Raw genomic sequence first — 23,125 nt, 5'->3', positions numbered from 1 at the left:
CTTACATCTTCCAAAAAATTGCAGATTATCAGTTTATTTGCTGCAGCAGAAAATATTAGTTGCTTCTTTGCTTGCTTTTAGGATGATGAGTTAAACAGGACTGATCCCTTGTTGTTCTTTGGTCAGAGAGATTGCTGTCTGTGGTTGCCAGTTCCTACCTTGAGAAAAATAATTCACAAAGATGCTTGGAGCACAAATGAACTTAATCATTTCTTTCTGGCTGTGGAAGTCTTGGTTCTCAGCTTTAATTATGATGAGTGTAGTGGAAGAATGGCATTCTTTTTGCATTCAGGCTTTCTGAGTCAGGGCCCCTTCCTTCACCCAAACACACAATGGCACCATCTTCGTGCCAAAAACCTCAATGGGAACAGCTTCTGAAGGCCATCTTAGCATGCAATTGACCAAGCATAGTGAGAATGTACCGGAGGACCTTTGGATGCTATTACATGGGAAGAGGCTGGGTATGAGAAAGGATTGCATTTCAGAGCTGCTGGATTCCCCCCCCCCATGGAATTGAACGACGATTTGAAAGAGACACAGATTTTAGAATCAATTAAGATGTAAACAGATTTATTTTTGCTCTGAAGTCAATGGGACAATTGGGAATTGAATGGGGTGTGTGTGTCCCTCGGTGGGTTGCAAAAGTTTAGCTTTGCCTGGAAAAAATAGAATTAATTCATTCTTGTCAGGTTCATTTTATGGCGCCCAAAATGGCACTTCACAGAAAGTTCAGTTTGGCAACTGCTTTCATGGCGGACTGATGCCACCCATATTATAGTCTACATTCTTGTGGGAAATGTCACCCTTGACCTCCCGTATGCTGTATTTGCCAAGCAACTCAAGTCCCTGCACAGGACTTACAAGGTTAGTTAGGCAAGTTCAATCTTTGTACTGTAAATGCTGAGCAACATGGTGATCTTGCCGGCTAAATGTCTGGGAGGCTACTATTGCCTGGTTGTTGCTGGGTTCTTAAAAACAATTTGGGAGGCGCGCTCTCGGGATTTGGCTGAATTGTGCCAGGAATCCTAGCTACAAACAAATGCACGTTGATTTGTCCCGACTTGTGTTTTAAATGCTACAACGAGAACTGTGTAATTGGCCCGTGAAAGCAAGTGGTTCCCGAAAGCCATGCTGTTTTTTTTTTATTAAAGAGTTTTACAAAAACAAAATTTTACAATATATCCCCAAATCCCTCCCACCCAAAAAACCCCCACTTCCCCCCCCACTTCCCAGAGCTAAATACAGGATTATAGTTACAATAATCATATTCTAAATAAAAATTATGCATAATATACAATTAACCAAATTCATAATGCGCTTTAACTCTCTTTTAACATAACTACAAACAACGTACCAATAACAATATCCCACTAAAATCTACTCATAAGCTAAATGGAACTTTTTAGTCCCATAAAGCCTTGGTGGCTCAGTGGGCTAATGCCTCCTTAAGTAACACCAGCTGCCTGCAATTAGTGCAGGTTCGCATCCCACCAGGCTCAAGGTTGACTCAGCCTTCCATCCTTCCGAGGTAGGTAAAATGAGGACCCAGATTGTTGGGGGCAATAAGCTAACTTTGTAATAATGCTGCTTGGGTGTGTGTGTGAAAGCCCTAATAAGCAGGCATATACATAGAATGAAGGCTACTGCTAAGCTTGTAAGTCGCCCTGAGTCTTGGGAGAAGGGCGGGATATAAATGGAATCAAAATAAATAAATAAAATAAATATTTGTTCTGAATGTAATTTATCCATCTCCTCCAAACTGAAATATATCTTTCCTGTGAATGATCCTTCATATAAGCAGAAATCTTCGACATTTCTGCAAGATTCGAAACTTGAAACACCCATTCTTCTACAGCGGGCAAACTTATCCTTCTTCCAATATTGTCCCACCAGTAACCGTGCTGCCGTTATCACGTTCAAAACATCAAGTTAGTTTCTTTAACATCGCAATCTACAACAATGCCCAATAAAAACAATTGCGGGGGGAGGGGGGAAACTTTATCTTTCCCTTAAACATCTTTTGAACGTTCCACCAATTTTTAAAGCCATGCTGTGGTTCCTGGCTTTTATAACGCTTGAGGAAAAGAGGCAGGTAAAGGACGAGCTGAAACCGAGCGCCTTTTAACCCTCCGTTCAAGAAAGGCCCAAACTTGGCCCGGAGCAGTTGGAAGCAAAACGGTGGTTGGTCCGCCAGGCTGTCCTTCTGGGCTTCCCTGTTCCGTTGTAGCTCTGCCCATACCTGCTGGCGGAGAGCAGCATTCGGGGCGGAGCTTAGTCCAGGACGGAAGGCGGGGTTTCACCCATGAGACGAAGGGAAACAACTCCCCTTCCCCCGGACCGGTGTGGCGAGGAGAGGCTGCAGGTGGCGGGCGGAGAAGGAAAAAAAAAAAAAAAAGCCGGTCGCTCGGGCGCCCTAGCCGCTACTCCGCCTGGAAGGAGGCGCGCGACGAATTCGCCAACTCGCGGGTGGGGTGGGGGGGCTCCCCTCGGCGGGGAAGCCGGAGGAACGAAACGCGAAGTATCTCTCTCGCCTAGGGAGAGCGGAGCCTGTGACCTTTGCGCAAGGGGAGGACTCGGCTGGCTGCTCCGAGAGGGCGAGGAGGCGGCAAAGAAGCCGCGCGAGGAAGAGGATCTGCTTCGCCCAAGGTTCGTCCAGGTAACTGAACCGAAGCGCGACGGACCAATAGATCCCGAAGTCTCTTTTTTTCCCCCTTCCTATTTCGTCAGATCTGCATTTTGTGTGTGTGTGTGTGTGTGCGCGCGTCCTTACTTTTTGCAGCCCCCAAACTCCTGGGCCAGGGGTCGGCAACCTCGGCTCTTTTATGACTCGTGGACTTCAACTCCCAGAATTCCTGAGCCAGCATAGCTGGCTCAGGAATTCTGGGAGTTGAAGTCCACGAGTCATAAAAGAGCCGAGGTTGCCGACCCCTGTCCTGGGCTGTAATCCGGAACACGCACCTGTGAGTAAAAAAAAAAAAATCCTTGGAAGTCAGCGCGGACTTCCGTCTGAGTAGGCTAGCGCTTTATCGCCAACGCTACAGCCACAAGATTTGCGGATGGGCGCCCGACTCGGTGTTCTCGAGGGACCCACAAATTTGGACTCGCATCTTCTTAGCCCGATAGTCTTTCTCCTTTCCTATGTCTTTGAAGGTAGGGTCGAACTCGCTCTTGTTAACAGACCTGTCTTCCGGGATAGGCTGGCCCCTTCCACAAGTGAGGGTTCAGCCAGTTGAACTGATCTGAACACTTTTTCATGTTTATTGTTATTATTTGGTCCTCCCTTTCTGAGGGAGGGTGGGGCCATTTGGCAATCTGCCTCCTAAGTCCTCTTATGAGTGGCTTAGCCTGTTCTTCCTGCTTCATTCCCTCTCTTCTTTCCCCCCCCCGTCCCCCCCCCGTCCGAGTTGCAGATCCTGGTAATTTTAGCGAATATTTTTGGAGGGCAGAATCACTTTTCTATTTTTCATTATTGTTTCTTAGTGTTTTAGATGATTTTGCCAGCATGACAAAGGGTTATCTGGAGTTCCTCTTGCATTATTTGACAATCCGTGTGGGGTTTCCTCTCTGAATTTAAATCTTAAGAAAAAAACTGAATGATTGAAATTAAAGCATGAGTACAGCAATGAAATTCTTAACCTCCAGCATACACGATCAGCTGGAGTTCAAATTTGTGTGTGTGTGTGTATACACACATACATATATATACATGTGCGTGTATGTATAGATAGATAGATAGATAGATAGATAGATAGTAAAGGTAAAGGTTCCCCCGCACATGCGTGCTAGTCGTTTCCGACTCTAGGGGCCGGTGCTCATCTCCGTTTCAAAGCCGAAGAGCCAGCGCTTGTCCGAGGACGTCTCCGTGGTCATGTGGCCGGCATGACTAGATGCCAAAGGCGCACGGAACGCTGTTACCTTCCCACCGTAGTGGTCCCTATTTTTCCACTTGCATTTTTTACGTGCTTTCGAACTGCTAGGTTGGCAGAAGCTGGGACGAGTAACAGGCGCTCACTCTGTTACGCGGCACTCGGGATTCGACCCGCCAAACTGCCGACCTTCTGATCGACAAGCTCAGCGTCCTAACCCACTGAGCTACCGCGTCCCTATATATATATACATATATATACATATATATATATATATATATATATATATATATATATATATATATATACACACACACACACACACACACACACATACACATGCACCTACATACATTCATACACACACTTTGTTACCCTTGATTTATAAGCATGTGGCCTCTTCCTTGAACTCTTCCATTTAGGTATTTGGCCTGCCCTATCCCTAAGGCTTTAGAGCATGTATCAACAGCTATTGTAACCTAGTATGTAAAAGCATGTGAGTTGAAATTACAATTGTAATGAATACAATCATGCATAGCACCAGGGTCTAAAATTACAATCCTATGTACTTTCCCCCCCAAGTAAAATAGTTATACTGACAGTAGCATTTTTTACCCCTCTGTTTTTGAAAGTGACAGCTTTAGAGATAGAATTACTTGTTTGTTTCTGCTAAAATTTCTTTAAATTAGAAATATTTTATTGTTATCATTCAGTACTCAGCAGATGATTGGTAAATGATGAAATGAGTGGGCCCAGGTGGCACCAACAGTGCAGCAGACTTAGCTTTCATGGTGCTAATATATTTGCTCTCACCCTGGCAACATGATTCCAGTCTTACCATGGCTCTAAAGTTAAGGAGATGAAAAAATAGGGGTTTTTTTATTATGTAACTTTATACAGCTATTAACATTAGCTGAATCTCTTTGCAACCGGTGCAGAAGTACCAGTTGTCTTCTGCTTGCTCTGATTTGTAGACATGAAAAATTGCAAAGAATGTATATTTTAGGCAAATCCTGTAGTATCTGTCAATTTAATTGGGAGTTGATCAGCTTCTTATTTCTCCTTGCATTTTTCTTAATATAGCACTCAACCCTTTTCATTTTTTGTAGGATGGGCTACATTTTAGAAGTTACTGTGTGTGTCTTCTTTCAAGATTTTCCATGTCAGGAAACTATCCTAAGTATTGGAGGCCTAAGTCTTTTTGCTGTATGTTATACAGATCTGGTTGTTCACTTAGTGTTTGCCTGTATTTGCCTGTTTTTCATATTGACATTTCATATTAGGTAACATTATTGAATCATGTTCCTGAGGATTGAAATTCTCTAAACCCGATTCCAAATTCCTATTACTGACATTAATTATAATCTTACTCAAGTTGATCATCCTATTTTAAAGAAACGTTAAAGTAATAATGAGCATTATCAGGATTAGTCTGAATTGCTCAGACTTACTGGGCTGTAATTATAATCAGCCTGACAGAAGCAGCATTACTGTTGCTAAGGAATATTTGGTCAGTGAAAAACTTAGTGCAACATACAATGGATATTAAATACAAATAAAATTCTGTGATTCATTTTTTGGAATGATACTGTAGTGCAAAGGGATGTGATTAGGCCATGTTCTGTTTGAATCATACTCTAAACTGCAATGGTCTGTTGCTGTAAACCATCTATTCTATCACACTGTATGAAGCAAACAAACGATTGCTTAGCATGTTATAGAAATAAGCACACTCTTCAGATGACTTTCACATTGCCACTTTATTATATTCACCCAGATACTTTAGTACTGTATTGATGTCCAAAGCATCAAAGATAAAGGCACTACCTATTGAACAGTTTTTGGGATAGTATTACTGTAAAACAAAAGCAATTAAAATACATTTTGTAAGCAAAAATAAGCTGGAGGAGTTAGGTTTTTTCTTCTTTAAAGATAACATTTTGGTAAAAGCTAGAACTAATGAAGTTAATTTTATTAAGTAATATCAGACTGCTTTTTGTTTTTACAGCATGATCAGCTGGCTTATCACTTACTCCTTAGCATTTAAGGAGGAACTACTAAACCAGGGCTTTTCAACCTTTTCACAGATTGTACCACTTTTAGGACATGACAATATTTGAGTACCACCAGTGATTAGCAAGGTGTCAAAAACTTGATGACTGAAAAAGTGGGTGCGCGGGACTTTGGGTTTTATTCAGTGGTGGGATTCAGATATGTGAACAACCAGTTCTCTGTGTGGATGCCACTTCCGAAAGTCCATTCTGGGCACGGGCAACAAAAAATTAGCTACCGGTTCTGCCGAAGTGGTGCGAACCAGCTGAATCCCACTGTTTTTACTGTTTAGATTCATTTGTTGTTATAGAAATGGCTAGCTAGTTTATACTATTATGGAAAAGAAAAAAAGTTGAGGTTTGATGTTAATGCTTCATTTTACTGCAACTAGAGGAATTGTATTTTATTCCACAATCTAGTAAAACATTACAAACCGTTTTTTAAAAAAGGAAAAATGTACCGGTTTTAATTTTTTTGGTGGCGGTTCCTTTGCTCTCAAGGCCACGCAGAGGACCCCCGGCAGTGCAGGATGCCCAGAGCCCTGGGCAGTGGAGGGCAAACACCCAGCCCAGCCTTCCCCAAGGGGACCCCCAGCTACACTACCTTCTCCTCGAGGCTGCTGCTTGGCTAGCTCTCCTTGGCCAGGTTGCTCATGGTGTGTGTGTGGGATGGCAAAATGAGTGGGTCAGAGGGAGGCCCACTCCCTCTCCATGCGAGGAGACCTGGCTTTGTAACCAAAGTATCCTCAGCAATAGGATGGGAGACCACCAGGAGAGTCCGGAAGAATGGACAAGGGGATTGCAAAAGGGCAGTTTTATAACACTTTGTATTGTGTCATAAACTGCTTTATGCTAATGTATGGTAAAGGTGCTGGCCAGTTTGGTGTAATGGTTAAGGGCTAACTTAGAAACTAGGAGATGGAGTTCTAGTCTCATTTTAGGCATGAAAAACCAGCTGGGTAACTTTGGGCCAATCACTCTGTTTCAGCCCAACCACCTCACAGGGTTGTTGTTATTGTGTGGAAAGTAGGAGGAGGAATGAGTATTGGTATGTTTGCCATCTTGAGTTGTATTGGAAAAATAAGGCGGGATAAAAATCTTACATCTATTATTTACATTTAATTATCCTGGTTTTAAATATCAGATCCTGTATAATAGGTAATTATGTATCTTAAAGCAGATAAAGAGACTGCTAATTTTGTTGATTAGGAGTATGGTTTGGAAAGATTAGAAAAGCACATGCCCATTCATTACAAAATAAATGAATATAAAAGACTGCTTTAAATTCACTTGCCTGAATTCTTTAAACTTCTCCGATTGTTTTCTGACCAAATAGTTGTCTTCTGCTTTTCAAATTGTTAGTTCAGTCTGTCAATTGACCTATCATATTTTGTGAATGACTGTGTTGCTGCTAATGGATTGAAATTCATTCCAGAAATATTGACTGTTCTAATATATTTTTTCATTTCCTACTTGCTGTGAGAAAGCCATGTTCTATGCTTGTAATCCATTCATATGAAGGCTACTGCTAAGCTTGTAAGCCGCCCTGAGTCTTTGGAGAAGGGCGGAATATAAATGGAATTAAAATAAAATAAAATATATGCAGTGAATCATACATAATTTTTTCCCCAGAATCCCATTGCATGTGGGTCACAAGCATGGAACAGTTCTTTCTCACAGCAAGGGAGGCAAAAAGGACAATTTGCATCAGATTTTGAATTTGGACAGTTACATTTAGAGCATTACCTGCCCCTGCAGAAAATTTAAATTGTGCAATAATTTGCAATTTTTGTGGAAATCTATACAGATGACAACCACAGGAGAGGATGAGTTTGGTCTGGCTTGATTTTAATTGAAAATGACCCGCTTCATTTATGTGTTGTGAGGATTATCCTGATAGTTGGATTTATAAATCACACTGAGCTTCAGAGTATTTAGTATTGGCTTATGTGCTGTGTGTACCCAGTTGTGATTTATTTAATAAACAAGTAGCTTAGTGTAATATGTGACCTCAACTTGTATATCTTCTGAACATAAATTAATGTTAAGCTTATCATTAAGCAGTTGGTTCACAAAAGACACAAAGCCAATATCTAACAAACTGCAATATACGTATCTTAACTGAATACATCGATTGTCAGTTTCAAATGTAAGCATTTAGAATGCTGCAATTACAAAAAAAGTATTTCTTAAAAGCTATATTTGCTAGTTTTTCCTCAAATATTAATATTACAGTATTCTTAACCCTAACATGGTTGGAAGTGGCATATATACCCTTTGCACATATTCATTGTATTTCCTATTTCAAGGATACACCAATAGTAATTAAAAAAATATTTAAACTGCAGGCCCTATTTGAACTTTATATTTTGAGAATGCACATGCTGGGAAAAATATCTAGAGCACACATACACCTTCTCTTCTATCTTTAGATATAATTTACTTGGACTTCAGTAAGGCATTTGATAAAGTAGATCACAACCTTCTACTTGATAAGATAGAAAAATGTGGGTTAGATAGCATCACCACCAGATGGATTCATAGCTGGCTGACAGGCCGTACTCAGTGTGTGGTCCTCAATGGAACCGCATCTACATGGAAGGAAGTGTGTAGTGGGGTGCCCCAGGGCTCTGTTCTGGGCCCAGTGCTCTTCAACATCTTCATCAACGATTTGGATGAGGGGATAGATGGGGAACTCATCAAATTTGCAGACGACACTAAGCTGGCAGGAATAGCCAATACTCCAAAAGATAGGCTTAAGATACAGGAGGATCTGGACAGACTCGAACACTGGGCACTATCTAACAAAATGAAATTCAGTTGTGAAAAAAGTAAGGTTCTACATTTAGGCAGGAAAAATCAAATGCACAGGTATAGTATAGGTGGTACCTTGCTCAATAGTAGCAACTGTGAGAGAGATCTCGGAGTCCTAGTGGACAATCACTTCAATATGAGCCAGCAGTGTGCTGCAGCTGCCAAAAAAGCCAACACAGTGCTAGGCTGCATTAACGGAGGGATAGAATCAAGATCGCATGAAATACTAATACCACTTTACAATGCCTTGCTTGGTAAAGCCACACCTAGAATACTGCATCCAGTTTTGGTCACCACGATGTAAAAAAGATGTCGAGACTCTAGAAAGAGTACAGAGAAGAGCAACAAAGATGATTGGGGGACTGGAGGCTAAAACATATAGGGAACGGTTGCTGGAATTGGGTATGTGTAGTTTAACGAAGAGAAGGGTGAGGGGTGACATGATAGCAGTGTTCCAATATCTCAGGGGCTGCCACAAAGAAGAGGGAGTCAAGCTATTCTCCAAAGCACCTGAAAGCAGGACAAGAAGCAACGGATGGAAACTAGTCAAGGAGAGAAGCAACCTAGAACTAAGGAGAAACTTCCTGACTGTTAGAACAATTAACCAGTGGAACAGCCTGCCTCCAGAAGCGGTGAATGCTCCAACACTGGAAGTTTTTAAGAGGAGACTGGCCAGCCACTTGTCTGAAATGGTATAGGGTTTCCTGCCTGAGCAGGGGGTTGGACTAGATGACCTCCAAGGTCCCTTCCAACTTATTATTAAGGTTATGAAAATGTCTTGCAGTCTTCCCCAATCTGTGTGTAGGTGAGACATGAAAATATTCACAATATTCAGCAATAATCATGCTTGTTAACAGAATTTGGGGATTTAAAATCCACAAACCTAGAAATCCTCAGGTTGGGAAAGTTTATTGCAGCACATTTTTTAAAATGTTTCTTTTCATCACATTTTTATCAAAAGGCACACACAGACAATTTATCTCCAAACAATTATTGTGTAATTTTTTAAAAAAACCTGCAGAAAATAATTTTTTTCTTCATCAAACTTACAAATAATTTTTTTCTTCATCAAACTTACAAATGATTCCAAGCTGGAATGGAAAGATAAGATAAATTATTCAGTATTTTTGTGTATTTTTTTATGTCAACGAGGGACAGTAAAGATCTTTTCCCAGAGTGATGGCTCCTTTGTTGTCTTAATAAAGGATGGTTTCGGGGAGGGAAAGAGGGTCAATCTTCAAAATAATCTTGAAGATTGATCTTTGGGGAATAAACAGAGAAGTTATTTACCAGAGCTTTGCCTCTGGGAATGGGGTGATGGTACTGGGTGTTGCCTTTAAAGACAGATACAGTTCAGCTTGTAATGGAAGAGCAGTCAGAGGCCATGATGACTTATTTGCCTGGCACAAAGTTTGCAAAGGTTGGCATCAAAGGAGAAATCTAGCTTTTGTTCTGGAAACCAAATTCCAGTTGCTAGGTTGAAGGTTGAAAGGCAGAACTTCCAGGATGAAACTATTGAGTCTGCTTTGAATCGAACTCTTCCAGACATAATTCCCTTTAAAATATCATTTGTTGTTGAAAAGGACAACTTAATTTCTTTGTTTAGAGAAAAAGATATATTTATTGATGACTGGAAGTTTCTTATGGTCTTCCTGCGTAAAAATGGGGGGGGGGGAATGAAATTGTGATTTAATGGTTTTGATGATTAGATGGGAGATTATTCTTAGAACCAGAATATATAAGGTTAAAATATATTTGTACTTATCGCTGCTGTGAAGAATATCAGAATCCACTTCTTTGTATCTTTTTTCTTTTTCTATTTTCCTTCCATTTTTCCCCCCTGTACTTGATCTTCCGTTTCTTTCTTTTCCCTACTTTATATTACTTTGTGTTAGGGTTTTTTGTTTAGAAGTCTCAGTAGAAATTACATAAAGAAATAATAAAATGTTATTTGCAGCAAGAAAGTTAAAAGATTTCAGTGCATTTATAAGATTTTGCTATTAATATGAAAGGCTAATAATAATATCCCAGCAACTCTGGGTGATTATAAGCAAGGTTGGGGAGCAACTCAGAAGAAACTAGGAGTAATAGGCTTTAGCAACAATTAATCAACTGCTAATAGTATTTCATTTTCTCTTAGACTTAAGACACAGAGAGAAACTAACAAAGCTGCTTTAAACAGATTCCTAGGAGAATATCAATAGACAATGGGAAATATCTGGTGCAGAAAGAGCTATCCCTAAGGATTGAATTGGAAAATGTTTTGATTGCCCAGGTAGAAAGGGTACAGGAAAAAGCCATATGCAGTCTGATTGGCTATGGGGGAAAATGTGTCTGCTAAAGATATTTAGAATAGGACATCATTTGTAGACCTTACACACTAATGCACAGAATCAGACACAAGAGGTAGAGCATTGGTTTTAATGAAAAGAATAGATATAAAGTGAATAAAGTGAATTCAGAAAACATGGAGAAATGGAGAGAGCTAGTCACATGTATTAAAAATTGTAAGATATGTAGGGAAAATTAAATAGTATTAAGAGTAACATTACTTAACAGCTTGCTAAGTTACATTTTAACTATTGTTTTATTGAATGTATAATTTTATGTTCATATATAATGCTAAATAATAAAGTATGATTTATATAATACATCATAATTTAGTGCAATACGTGAGACCAGTTATGATGTCAAACTGGGAAACTCAAGAAAGCAAAATAGAGATGTCACCATATGCTGGGAGCTATAATTACCCTAATGCAAATGCTTAGAGTGATATGGGGATGAAGAATAGAAGGAATAAGGGATCCAAAGGAGAAAAGATAGCAGGAAGTAAGTTTAATTAGGTTCAGACAAACAGGATAAAAATTAACCCAGTGATGATGGAGATTAGTTTTCTACATTTTCTAAATGATTGTGTTAGTGGTTATAAGATGCTTGTACTGATTCAGGATAATTGTATCAGCGTTGCTGATGTTATTGAAATTATTACCATAAAGATAAAGATTCCTTCCTGTCAAGCTCAGTTTCTTTTGTCTCTGTGGGTCACTCCCACATAATTTTCTTGGCAATAATGTGGACAAGGTAATTGTTGTTACCTTCTTCTCGGATGCTTCTTCAACTTCTCAATCTGTTCTACAGCCCTTGGACTTCCTGACAATCAACTAAGATTGTGTAGGTTTTATAAAAATGCATCTCCCACTAACTACTGTAGTATTATTCAATTTAGTTCATGTTTAAGAGGAAAATTGTCCAGAAATCCAGCCTGATTGGATCGAAACTGTGAACCCTGGTTAAAACGTAAGAGTAAAAAGGATGTTAGATATCGTTCACAGTAATATGGATCTATTAAATATAATCCTTTAACTTTCAGAAATGTGTTTTATGCTGTTTTGTGACACAAATGCTGAATATTATACTTATCCAAAAGAATATTAACAGCCACTCAGTGTAGAAACATACTGAACACTCCAAGATCATGCATATCAATGGGTGGCAGTATAAAACATACTTAGTACAAACATACAGAAAACTGTCTCAGAACTTTTGTACAGTTCTCGGAAAGGATGCCAAATTTCAATTTTAGTTATACTGCTCAATAATGGAAGTTTAGCTAGGACACATACTGCAAGTCAGTAACATTACGATTAAAGTTAACTAATTTATGTCAAGGAAGATACTGAACAAAAGTCTTCCTTCAAAAACATAAGTTTGGGTCAAATGGGGAAAAAAAAGGAATACCAATTTGTACAAAAATAATGCAAATGTGCAATAGCGAATACAGAAAAGGACTTTGAGAACAAAGTACGTTAATGACATCATTACTATACTTTTTAGTTAATATACCAAATATATGAGTATACTATGTAGTAAATTTACTGGTATCTAATATGAGCTTTTAAACCAATAATTTAAAAAATAAACACACAAAACAGGAAATTAGCTATGGATAATGCTATTTGTTGCAACTGTTTTCATTTCAGAAGCTGTAGGAGAGATAGCAACCTTAACTGACATTTTCAGGAAGATGGATTTTGAAAACACATTAGGAAAAAGGAGAATATTTGTAATTAAACTGAGAAAATGTTAACACAGTTAAGCATTTATGTCAGTTGAATTCAGTAATATGCACAATTATTTCAGCAGGAACAAACATAAGCACTTTAAAAGAAAGAATTGAGAATACACATCTACAAGATCCAACTGTTGAATTTCCATCAACAAAGATTTCAATTCTGCAGGCTAAAACATATGTTTATGTACAGAGAACAAACATATGAAAATTACATGACATGTGAAGTTTCTATGGCATGCTTTTAAAACTACCTGGCAATATTATCGTGTTTACTATATGTATGACAAAAAGTTAACACAGTTCAGCATTTACCGGTATGTCAGTTAATTTCAGTAATATGCAAAATTTATTTCAACAAAAACACATATTAACCACTGTTTAAAGAATCAAGAATGCTTATCTACAGTACAGGTAGTTATGACCACTTATCAGTGTCTGTTCAAAGTTGTGATGGCGCTGAATGGATGGTACATATTTATTATTTGTAATTGGAAGTTCTAGTCGTTGCAGCATCCCTCCAGTCAAGGGATTATGATTCAGGCACTTGGCTTGCATTTATGACAGTTGCAGTATCTGACAATCACATGATCATTTGTAGCCTTCTGTGCCAGCTTCTCACAAGCAAAATCAGTGGAAAAGATACTAGGGAAAATCACAAATTGCTCCCGCCTACTTTTTTCCCAAGGTTCTAGCTTCAGTGTACAAGATCCTTGGGATCTTATGCTCTGTAACATCCCCCTGCTTGCCTACCTGCACTCTGAGTTGTGCCTCCTCACACTCCGTAACACCCACTCTGACCCTGCTCCCTCAGTAGCTCTCACTTGTACTCTGTAGAACCCATCAGTGGCCCCTGCTCACATTCAAATATTATTCCATGCTATTAAGAACAGTTTTTAAGACCTTTTAAAAATCACCATGAAACTGTGTAGCCCACCATAAGGTTAACTGTTGAAAGCTACTCTGTTCATGAAATGAAGTGACATTAAAAGAATGAAATGTAAGGCCTGTAGAAGCTTTACTGATAGTACAGTATACAGTTTCTTTCTAGCTATCCTGGCAAGTTTTTCTTCCAAGTTGGATGAAAAGTGCATGGCTGTCCCATGAGATATTTAAAGCAATCAAGCCAGCTTTGCATTTCACATATCAAAACCCTTTTTTACCTGATAGAAATCCTGAAATTCTGCTCTGTGGTGCAGGTTTGCCATGCTCAGCTATGTCTTTGAAACTTGTAGGGTAATGGCTAGTACGCTTTTTAAAAAGTCACTTTAGATTTTGTGTTTCCACCCAGCCATTTGCACTTTACGTATACTTATTTATCCACAGTGACTAATTACAGTTCTAGAATTAAGTGAGTACAATATAAATATATGCATTTCCCCATGATTTGCATTTGCCAGAAAGTATTTTGTATTTTCAGAATCACAGGCTTACAGCCTAGCAAGTATTAGTTTACTAATCTGGATCTTGCACAGTTGTCTTGACTTGCACTTGCTGATATTGCTGCACTGAAAAACATCTGTGATATGTGGAGGTGTGAGAAAAAAATGGGATTGTCCTCCTTTGCCCTTCTGTTTATGTGCTGTGCAGTGATTTGCAAAAACTCACGTGTAAAATGTTTTAGGGACAATATAATGTTCTTTAATTTGCTGGCAAAGCCTAGGTATAATTCTGGTTGGGAAATACAGTTGATAGTGGCCTAGTTGATGGTGGTCTGCTTCTCCAAAACTTGAATGCTAAAGTCAGATCATTACAGTTTCATTCTGAATCATAAATACAGCATAGAAAAAAAAGCTAAATTATTTTAATAAGCATTACTAGCAATGTGCTGAATGTAAAATGGGAAAGTAGTCAACATTTTTCACTTGACCAATCATAATTTGTCACTAGGCCATTAAAAAGTGGTTCTGTCATCAATATTTTTTGCTCTGCATTTGTCAAGAAATAAAAGAAAGTTGCTTTTACACACAGCTAGAAAACGCTGTAGTATTTAAGTTCGCTTCAGTTATTATTTAACTATTATGAGTGGAATGGGAATTTATCGCAATGCGTTTTCAAGCACATGACTTCCAATATAAAGATAAAGGCTTCTTTGAATTAAACTGGATTCTTGTCCACTGTATGACACACATTTTCTCAGTAGCAAAACAGAAATAGTTGGTCCTTGCCACCTTCTGGCATCTTTTTGCTGTTTTTAACTACAGGTAGTACTTCACTTACAACCATTTGTTTTTGACCATTTGAAATTAACAGTGGTACGGAAAAAAGTGACTTATGGCCGTTTTTTCACACTTACAACCATTGCATCATCCCCATGGTTACATGATCAAAATTTGTGTGCTTGGCAATTGGCATGTATTCATGACAGTTACGCTATCCCGCAGTCATGTGATCATCATCTGTAAGCTTCCCACCTGGCTTTGTACAAGCCAAGTCAATGGGGGAAGCCAAATTCACTTAATGACCACATGATTCACTTAGCAATAGCAGTGATTTGCTTAACAACTGTGATAAAAAAAAGGTTATAAAATGAGGCACAATTCATTTAACAACTGCTTTGCTGAGCAGTAGAAATTTTGGGCCCAATTATGGTCATATGTTGAGGACTACCCCTGCACCTTCCAATGCTCAGAATCCTGGTGCCACTTGCTTAATAAATAATAAAAAAAACATTTATCTTTTGTTTTAAATTTATCCCATCTTCATTATTTTCATAAATAACTCAAAATCACAAAGATACCTAACACTCTTTCCTTCTCCTCTTTTGCCCCCGACAATACCTTGTGAGGTGGGGTGGGTCTAGGAGAGAGCGACTGGCCCAAAGTCACCCAGCTGGCTTTCAGGTGCGACTAGAGTTCACGATCTCCCGCTTTCTAGTAGTTTGATGCCTTAACCACTAGACTACACTGGCTCTTCCATTAATATTTTCAGGGTCTGCATTTGAAAAAAAAAAAAGACCTTTGCATCATTCAGCAGCATTCTAGCATTTTGGAAAAATACACCATACTTCTTTCATTATTTATATTTTTCTCCTTTAGCATATGTGTGTTTATATTTTTTACTTAAGGGAGTTTCTGAGAAGTTAGAATTTTCTTTCTACCCCCTTTACAGTAAATAGGCATTTTTGTGCTCTGCAGAAAATAAAAACACTCCCATAATATGCTGCGATTTCTTCTCAAAGCTTAGTAGATAAAACCTGAAAATTGATCCTCTTCTCGAGATATCATTTTGCCAACTTCAGATAGTAATGAAAGCTGTTTCTATCTAGGTGAGGCAAGTATGAGGGCGTGTTCTTGGAACTCATTATTTAAAACTCTGTACAAGGGGACCTCTGTTTATTTCACCTTCAGTATCATACCTGCAAGTAAAAATAATATAGATAAATGCTAAGTTTGTATATGTTTTATTAGGGACGCAGTGGCTCAGTGGGTTAGGACGCTGAGCTTGTCGATCAGAAGGTCGGCAGTTTGGCGGGTCGAATCCCAAATGCCACGTAACAGAGTGAGCGCCTGTTACTCATCCCAGCTTCTGCCAACCTAGCAGTTCGAAAGCACGTAAAAATGCAAGTAGAAAAATAGGGACCACTACAGTGGGAAGGTAACAGCGTTCCATGTGCCTTTGGCGTCTAGTCATGCTGGCCACATGACCACAGAGATGTCCTCGGACAAGCGCTGGCTCTTCGGCTTTGAAACGGAGATGAGCACTGGCCCCTAGAGTTGGAAACGACTAGCACACATGTGCGGGGGAACCTTTACCTTTACCTTTACTATATGTTTTATTTGTTTATTATGCACCATCAAGTTGGTGTTGACTCTTGTTAACTACATAGATCTTCTCCAGGATGATTGTCCTTCAGATCTTCTAAGGTACATCCATCACTGCTATAATTGAATCCATATACCTTGCTGCTGATCATATTTTTCTTCTCTTTTCTCACATTTCTGTACAATGAACTTCTCAAGAATTTTCACATAATATGACCAAAATATGATAATTTGAGCTTGGTCATGAGAATAATTGATTTATGATTTTCTTGTTTGTTTTCTTGGTTATCCATAGTATTTACAGGAATCTTCTGCAACCCAAAATTCAAAGGCACTTAATACTCTTCCAGTCCTGTTTCTTCAAAGTCAGCTTCCATAGACTACTAAGGAAAACCATTATCAGCATGATGCTGGTCTTTTTTTGTTAAACTACTTGTTAATCTGTTAGGTTTGTGGTTAGATGTGGTAACCTAGTATAATGCACATTTCGGTTCATTATATGACTAAATGATTTCTGATGAAGAATTTTATTTTGAAATTGTATTACAGCCCAAGGTCAATTGGATATTTCTTAACATTGGAATGCTGGATAGTAATATATTGTGAAAACAATCAGCAAATCTCCTTAGAATTTTAATATCTGGACATACATGCCACAGTATTAATTTTTCTTTTCACACTATTTAATTTGAACCAACAATGTGCTGCAGTTGCCAAAAAAGCCAATGCAGTCTTAGGCTAGATCAACAAAGGGATAATCTACAGATCATGTAAAGTGATGGTACTGCTTTATATAGCACTGATGAGACCACACTTGGAATACTGCATCCAGTTCTGGTCAGCAGGATACAAAAAAAAGATGTTGAGACCCTAGAAAGAGTACCAAGAAATGCAACGAAGTTGAAAAGGGCTACAAAGGCTAAACTGTACAATGAATGTTGAAAACTAGGTATGCCTAGCCCAAGGGTCGGCAACCGGAAAAAGGAAAAGAGCCACTCAGAACCGGTTCCATCACACAAACAAAAAAGTGGGAGCCGCAAAAAGTGTGCATGCGTGCGTCCACTCACACACATGCGCAAAAAACAAAAAGCTGTCCCGTTTGCACAGCTGCCGCGTTCGTCCATGTTTGACGAACGCGGCAGGTCTCTGAAAGGGACGGCGGCGGCTTGGGAGAGGTGCGCGCGCACCTCTGCCCTTCGGAAAGGTGCGCGCGCACCTCTCGGAACGGGCGGTGCCACTCCATTTTGAGAGGTGCACGCGCACCACTGCCCATTCGAAGAGGTGCGCGCGCACCAGGCGACTGGGAGCCGCAGGAGACGGCTCAAAGAGCCGCATGCGGCTCTGGAGCCGCGGGTTGCCGACCCGTGGCCTAGCCTAATAAAGAGAAGGACTAGAGGTGACATGATAGCAGTCTTCCAATATTTGAGCGGGTATCAGAGAAAGTGGGCGGGGGGGACTGACCTGTTCTCCAAAGCATCTGAGAACAGGATAAGAAGTAATGGCTCGAAAATAATTAAAAAGAGATCCAGCCTAGAACTAAGGAGAAATTTCCTGACAGTAAGAGCAATTAATGAATGCAACTGCTTGGCTCCAGAAATTGTGGGTGCTCCATCACTGGAGATTTTCAAGAAAAGATTAGACAACCATTTGTCTAGAGTGCTATAAGGTCTTCTGCTTGAGCAGGGGTTTAGACTACTAGAAGGCCTGCAAGTCCCTTCCAACCTTGTTATTCAGTGTCCTATGTATATGACTGTAGCCACTTACATTTTTTTCTCATCCTTACAAATTCAACAGATCTTCATGTGCTGGTGCTGGCTATCTATCATATGCTAATGGAAACTGGATTGGTTTTTATCACCTAATTGCAGTCTGCAGCTGGTAACATTATCAGCCCTTTCTTTTGTTGTGACTGAATGTCCAAGGCAAACACCTTGCGGTAGTAAATATACTGTACATACAGCGTATTAGTAGCAATTGTTGGAATTAATTGGGACCTGACTCAAAACAAATGCTGTACACACATTATTGGTTCTGACAGTGATGTGGATGGACAATGAATTGCAGTGGAGGACATATTGATGTATACTTCTTTTCTTTTCAGAAGCTAAGTAACATTTGATCTCTGCATCAGTCTTTCACCATTGCATTTCAGTAGGTTATCTAATCCTAACTCTTAATGATATTTTATGCTTAGTCACTGATGATGATCGTTTTGTTTTCCAGAGGATAAGCTGTTAGATACTCATTTGCAAATCCTTGGATTTGGAGATACTGTAGAAGAGATTGCAGTGCATGTTTGATATTTTTCCACTGTTAAACTAGATAGGAGGCATGAAAACATTTGTTCAAGCCAATGTTCTCTTAAAATCCTCAGAGCCTGATTGAACCAGATCAGTTTGCACTGATCCCTGGGGGGAAAGCCAACAGGCACTTGGGCAGGATCTGGTTCAGAAGGATATTGATGTTTCAGAAAATACCATAAGGCAAAGCCAATGTTAGAAGTGGATTATTGGGCAGACATGACAGGAGACAACAAGGATATGGAAAAGGGCTTGTTTCAACAATATTTTGAAAAAGGGACATGGAGTATCTTTATGTAAATGACAGAAATCTCTGAGCCAAAATGAGACACTTAGAATGTTTAATTGTGAATGAAACAAATACCGGGTATGACAGAAATCGGGTAGAATGGAAACATGAATGAGGTACAATTGTTTCTGGATATAAATTTTACAGAACTAACAGAAAGGAGTACACATATTAAAGAATATAAATTTTTATCATATCATAAAATATTAGAAGATTGAGTTTCTTAAAAAAAACAACTAGTGGTATGGGGACAACATAAAAATTGAGGGTTGTCTCGATTATACTTTTTAATCAATTTGCCACTAGAAATTTACAGTCATTTACTTCCCATATTGTATATATAGCAAAGGGTGTGAACTTCATGAGCTTTTATAGTTTTTCATCGAGTAGTTTAACTTGATGAAAAGCCTCCATTATGATAATACTTCCACATTCTTCTACAGTGCATAAGCTTTTATTTGAGGACTTTTGTTACTAACCACCACAGAATTTAGTGCAGAGTTTTCTTGATCTAACTCACCATGCTTTGACCATGCTTTTACTTCTCTTTGTGAAGGTTCAACTACCATGTACCAACAGATCATTATCGAAGTAATTCTGACCATAGTTTTAAGTCAAGTCTTATCCACTGATGCCATTTCTGCAGCCATTCACTTGCAATATTTTCCCCTTTAGTCCTCTTCCATATCGAGCCCCTAAGGTCTTGAACTTCCTTCCTAGATCTTCAAGTCTATAGTAGTGGGGTTATAATATGTTGCTTGCAACATTGCTTTTCTGGGCAGGGATTTACAGGCAGAAAATTACGGTGCTCCCAGTTCAGAATGCACTGAATCCATTCCTTTATCTTCTTCCTTTATGGTTTGGGACCAGGTTATTTATGGGAACCGGAAGGAAAGCCTTTTTTTGCCATAGCACCCACCTGTGTGGAACACCATTCCACCTGAGATAAGGTTGACCTCAATCCTATTGGCCTTTCATTGGGCTCTCAGAACCTGGTCTGGGTCTTTGAATATATGATGGAGCCCATCTTTTGGCTTTGTTAGTGTTTGGCTATGATGGATTTTTATATTGTGTATATAATGTTTTGTTATCAACTGCCAAGAGTCATATATGTGCGATGGGTGACTACATGAATTGAAAGAATGAATGAAATAGCTTACAGCAGACACGTCAAACTCGCAACGTCACGTGACGTCACACAACATATTGGGACAGTTTTGCCATTGCCAGCAATGAGGTGGCCGCGGCTTCCACGTGACACATCTGGCCCATGAGCCGGCACTTTAACACCCCAGGCTTTTACGGATTCATTTCCTGGGAGAAAATAGGGACAATCGTAACAGTGTATCAGAAAAGTTGCTTAGTAACTTTGGCTGCTTCAGTAGTTAAAAAATCTAGCAAAATTGTTCATAATAGCCTAATGACTGGAAGGGCATTTACATCCTTCAAAATGTATAATCCCTCCTCAGATTTTATGAAAATAAGGTTTTCGATTTTACTGAGAAAATTGTTTAGAATTATAGGAACTTTCAAGGGGGATGTTGTTACTTTAGCCCTTTTGATTAGATGTAATATAGCCGCTGTTCTGGTTGTACTGTAATGCATGATCGGGCAGACTTACTCCATCCCTCTAGTTTTTATTTATATTTAATGACAATTCAATCATTTTATGACCAAAAGCATTGTACGATTTGCCCGCTAATCCCTCTTCAATAGTAACAGTTAATGAGCTATTTTGAAGTTTCTTCTAAACTACAGGTAGTTCTTGCTTAACTGCAGCAATTGGGGCCAGGATTTCCATCACTAAGCAATGCAGTTCTAAAGTGTGACTGCATTACTTAGCGATTACAATCCCAGCAGTCCCTGTTGCCCCTGTTAAGCAAAGATCATGGGTTATTAAATGAGGACTTTGTGTAATAGCGACTTGCATTTTTTAACTTCCTACAAGAAAAGCCAATGGAGAAGCTGGCAGGAAGTCCTGGGTAGGTCACAAGTAGGCTGGCAGGTGCATGAGTGCAGCTGAGGTGGGGTTGTGTTAATGTTGTTTTTTTGGGGGGTGAGGGTTATTTAGATCAATGAATAAGGATCAGGATTATCTTGTAGTTCCAGCATTATTTGCTAGCCATTCATAACCTTTCAAGAACTCGGAGGTAAAATCCTAAACATTACACACTTAACTGCTCTTAACTTTAGCTGGGCAGGAAATGGCCCTGCTTTTTTAAATGGTAAGGACATCATGATTCCTAGAATTGCTGCAGGGATTAATCATACATAAGAGTACAAAACTAGCTTCTTGATTTCTCTACTGCGCCAGAAAAATCTTGATTCCTAATATCCACTTGTTATTTCCTCCAGTATGTGATTGTGCAGTTTCTTCCACTTAATATTCATTTGTTTCATGGTGATTACATGCCATCAAATAGTTGTCACTCCTGGCAACTACACAGATTTTCACCATGGTGATCCCTAACTTGCTCCTTCAGCTCTTTAAACAGTGCACTCATTGCTGCCGTAACTGAGATTTGTTTGATAACAAAGTATATTATTTTACAATCCAAATTACAAATTTGAGAGAGCAATGCACAATATTTTCATCTGGAGTATGGCATACTTCTTCCTTAGAAGACATTACTGCTGGTGTAACCAACTTTCTGCTGTCCATTGTAGTTGGAGCTATAAGCCTACAGAAATTTCTGTTCAAGTTGGTTTTCTTTCGGAGGTGAGAAATGGAGAATATGCCTGTGACATACATGAGCAGCAAAGATTGTCTTTGACCTTTAGGCTAGACATGGAGGGGAAGGAAAATTAGACTCTCAGTAAAAAAGAACTATCTTGAGATAGTTCTATCTTGATCATTAAAAGAATACCTGGATCCCATATGATAATAATTGTACTTCTGCTGATAGAAATAAAGCATAGTAAAAAAAGGCTACTTTTAACTAATGTTTTTAAATGAATTCTGTATTTTATTTATCACATCATCCATATAGAACTTAAAACTTGTGTCCATACATTTTATTCATTCTACAGATGGTTGCTGTTATTTTTCCTGCTAAGATGAAGAAGCCCTTTAGCAAACTGCTAACATAGTTCAACAGACTGGCAACAACCATCTTCTGTTTCCATTACATTTCTGTTTCCTGACCTTACACAGACACACAGACATATAATTACTAGAAAGACGAAATGAGTTTAAAACAAATCGGAAAAGGGTTTGATGTACAGAAGAATATGATATCACTGTCAGATGAATTCACATTTGATCAAACATCCATATACAATATATGACCTATTAAGCAATAATACAAATTACTTCCTGGAGTTATGGATGCTTCATTCCTGGAGGTTTTGGAACAAAGGTTGGACAGCTATTGGGGCTGGAATAGTATGGAGATTCCTGCCCTGAGGAATGGAAAACCTCCAAGGCCATTTCCAGCTGTATGATTCTATAATTCTATTATTCCTGTTATTCCTCCATCCCTTGGTTCTTGTCTTGTATGAATGAGGATGTAGTGTATACATACTTAGAGAGTCCCTTATTTCAGGGCTGAAATGGTGGGCTGCAGAGGTAGATGTGTTAAGGAGAAGCCAGTATTCCTATGGGGTATGGGGTTACTGAACGAGTCTCTAGGTGTAGAGGCAGGGTAAAGGAATCTACAGCTGTGGAGATGCTGGCAGTGTACCAGAGAGGTTTTTTTTATGGGTGGCCTTGGGATGCTGTGACCTCTTTTGTTGCATGGCCTCCACTTCTGAGGCCTGCTAGTGAAGAAAAGGACTGAGGGAAGTCATTGTGCAGCCCCACAGTTTGAGGCTGAAGGTAGTAAAACTTTATGGACAAAGGGCACTGTAGCAGGTGGGATATATGAGGAGCTCTAGTGGTATACAACTCCAGATACAATTGAAGGTGCTGTTTGTGATTTTTGCAGCCCTTCATAGTTGTAAACACGTATGTATTCAGGACTACCTGCT

The 23,125-nt window shown here is 39.2% G+C and overlaps 1 protein-coding gene across 3 annotated transcripts in view; it reads left to right on the top strand.

Annotated features, from left to right (window-relative positions):
- Positions 1-2,330: 2,330 nt before the first annotated feature.
- RASSF7 (Ras association domain family member 7) overlaps positions 2,331-23,125 on the top strand; it is a 69,079-nt gene continuing 48,284 nt past the window's right edge. For 2 of the 3 annotated variants that reach the window (XM_083348285.1, XM_083348289.1), the window contains exon 1: positions 2,331-2,656. The gene's annotated coding sequence lies outside the window, so the exon portion shown is untranslated. The remainder of the gene's footprint in view (positions 2,657-23,125) is intronic. The other variant, XM_083348288.1, reaches the window with a different exon arrangement.

This window comes from Vipera ursinii, assembly GCF_947247035.1.
Source record: "Vipera ursinii genome assembly, chromosome: 1".
NCBI classification, from domain to species: domain Eukaryota; kingdom Metazoa; phylum Chordata; class Lepidosauria; order Squamata; family Viperidae; genus Vipera; species Vipera ursinii.
Note: the sequence above shows the minus strand (reverse complement) of the source record. Positions and strands in the feature narration are given on the sequence as shown.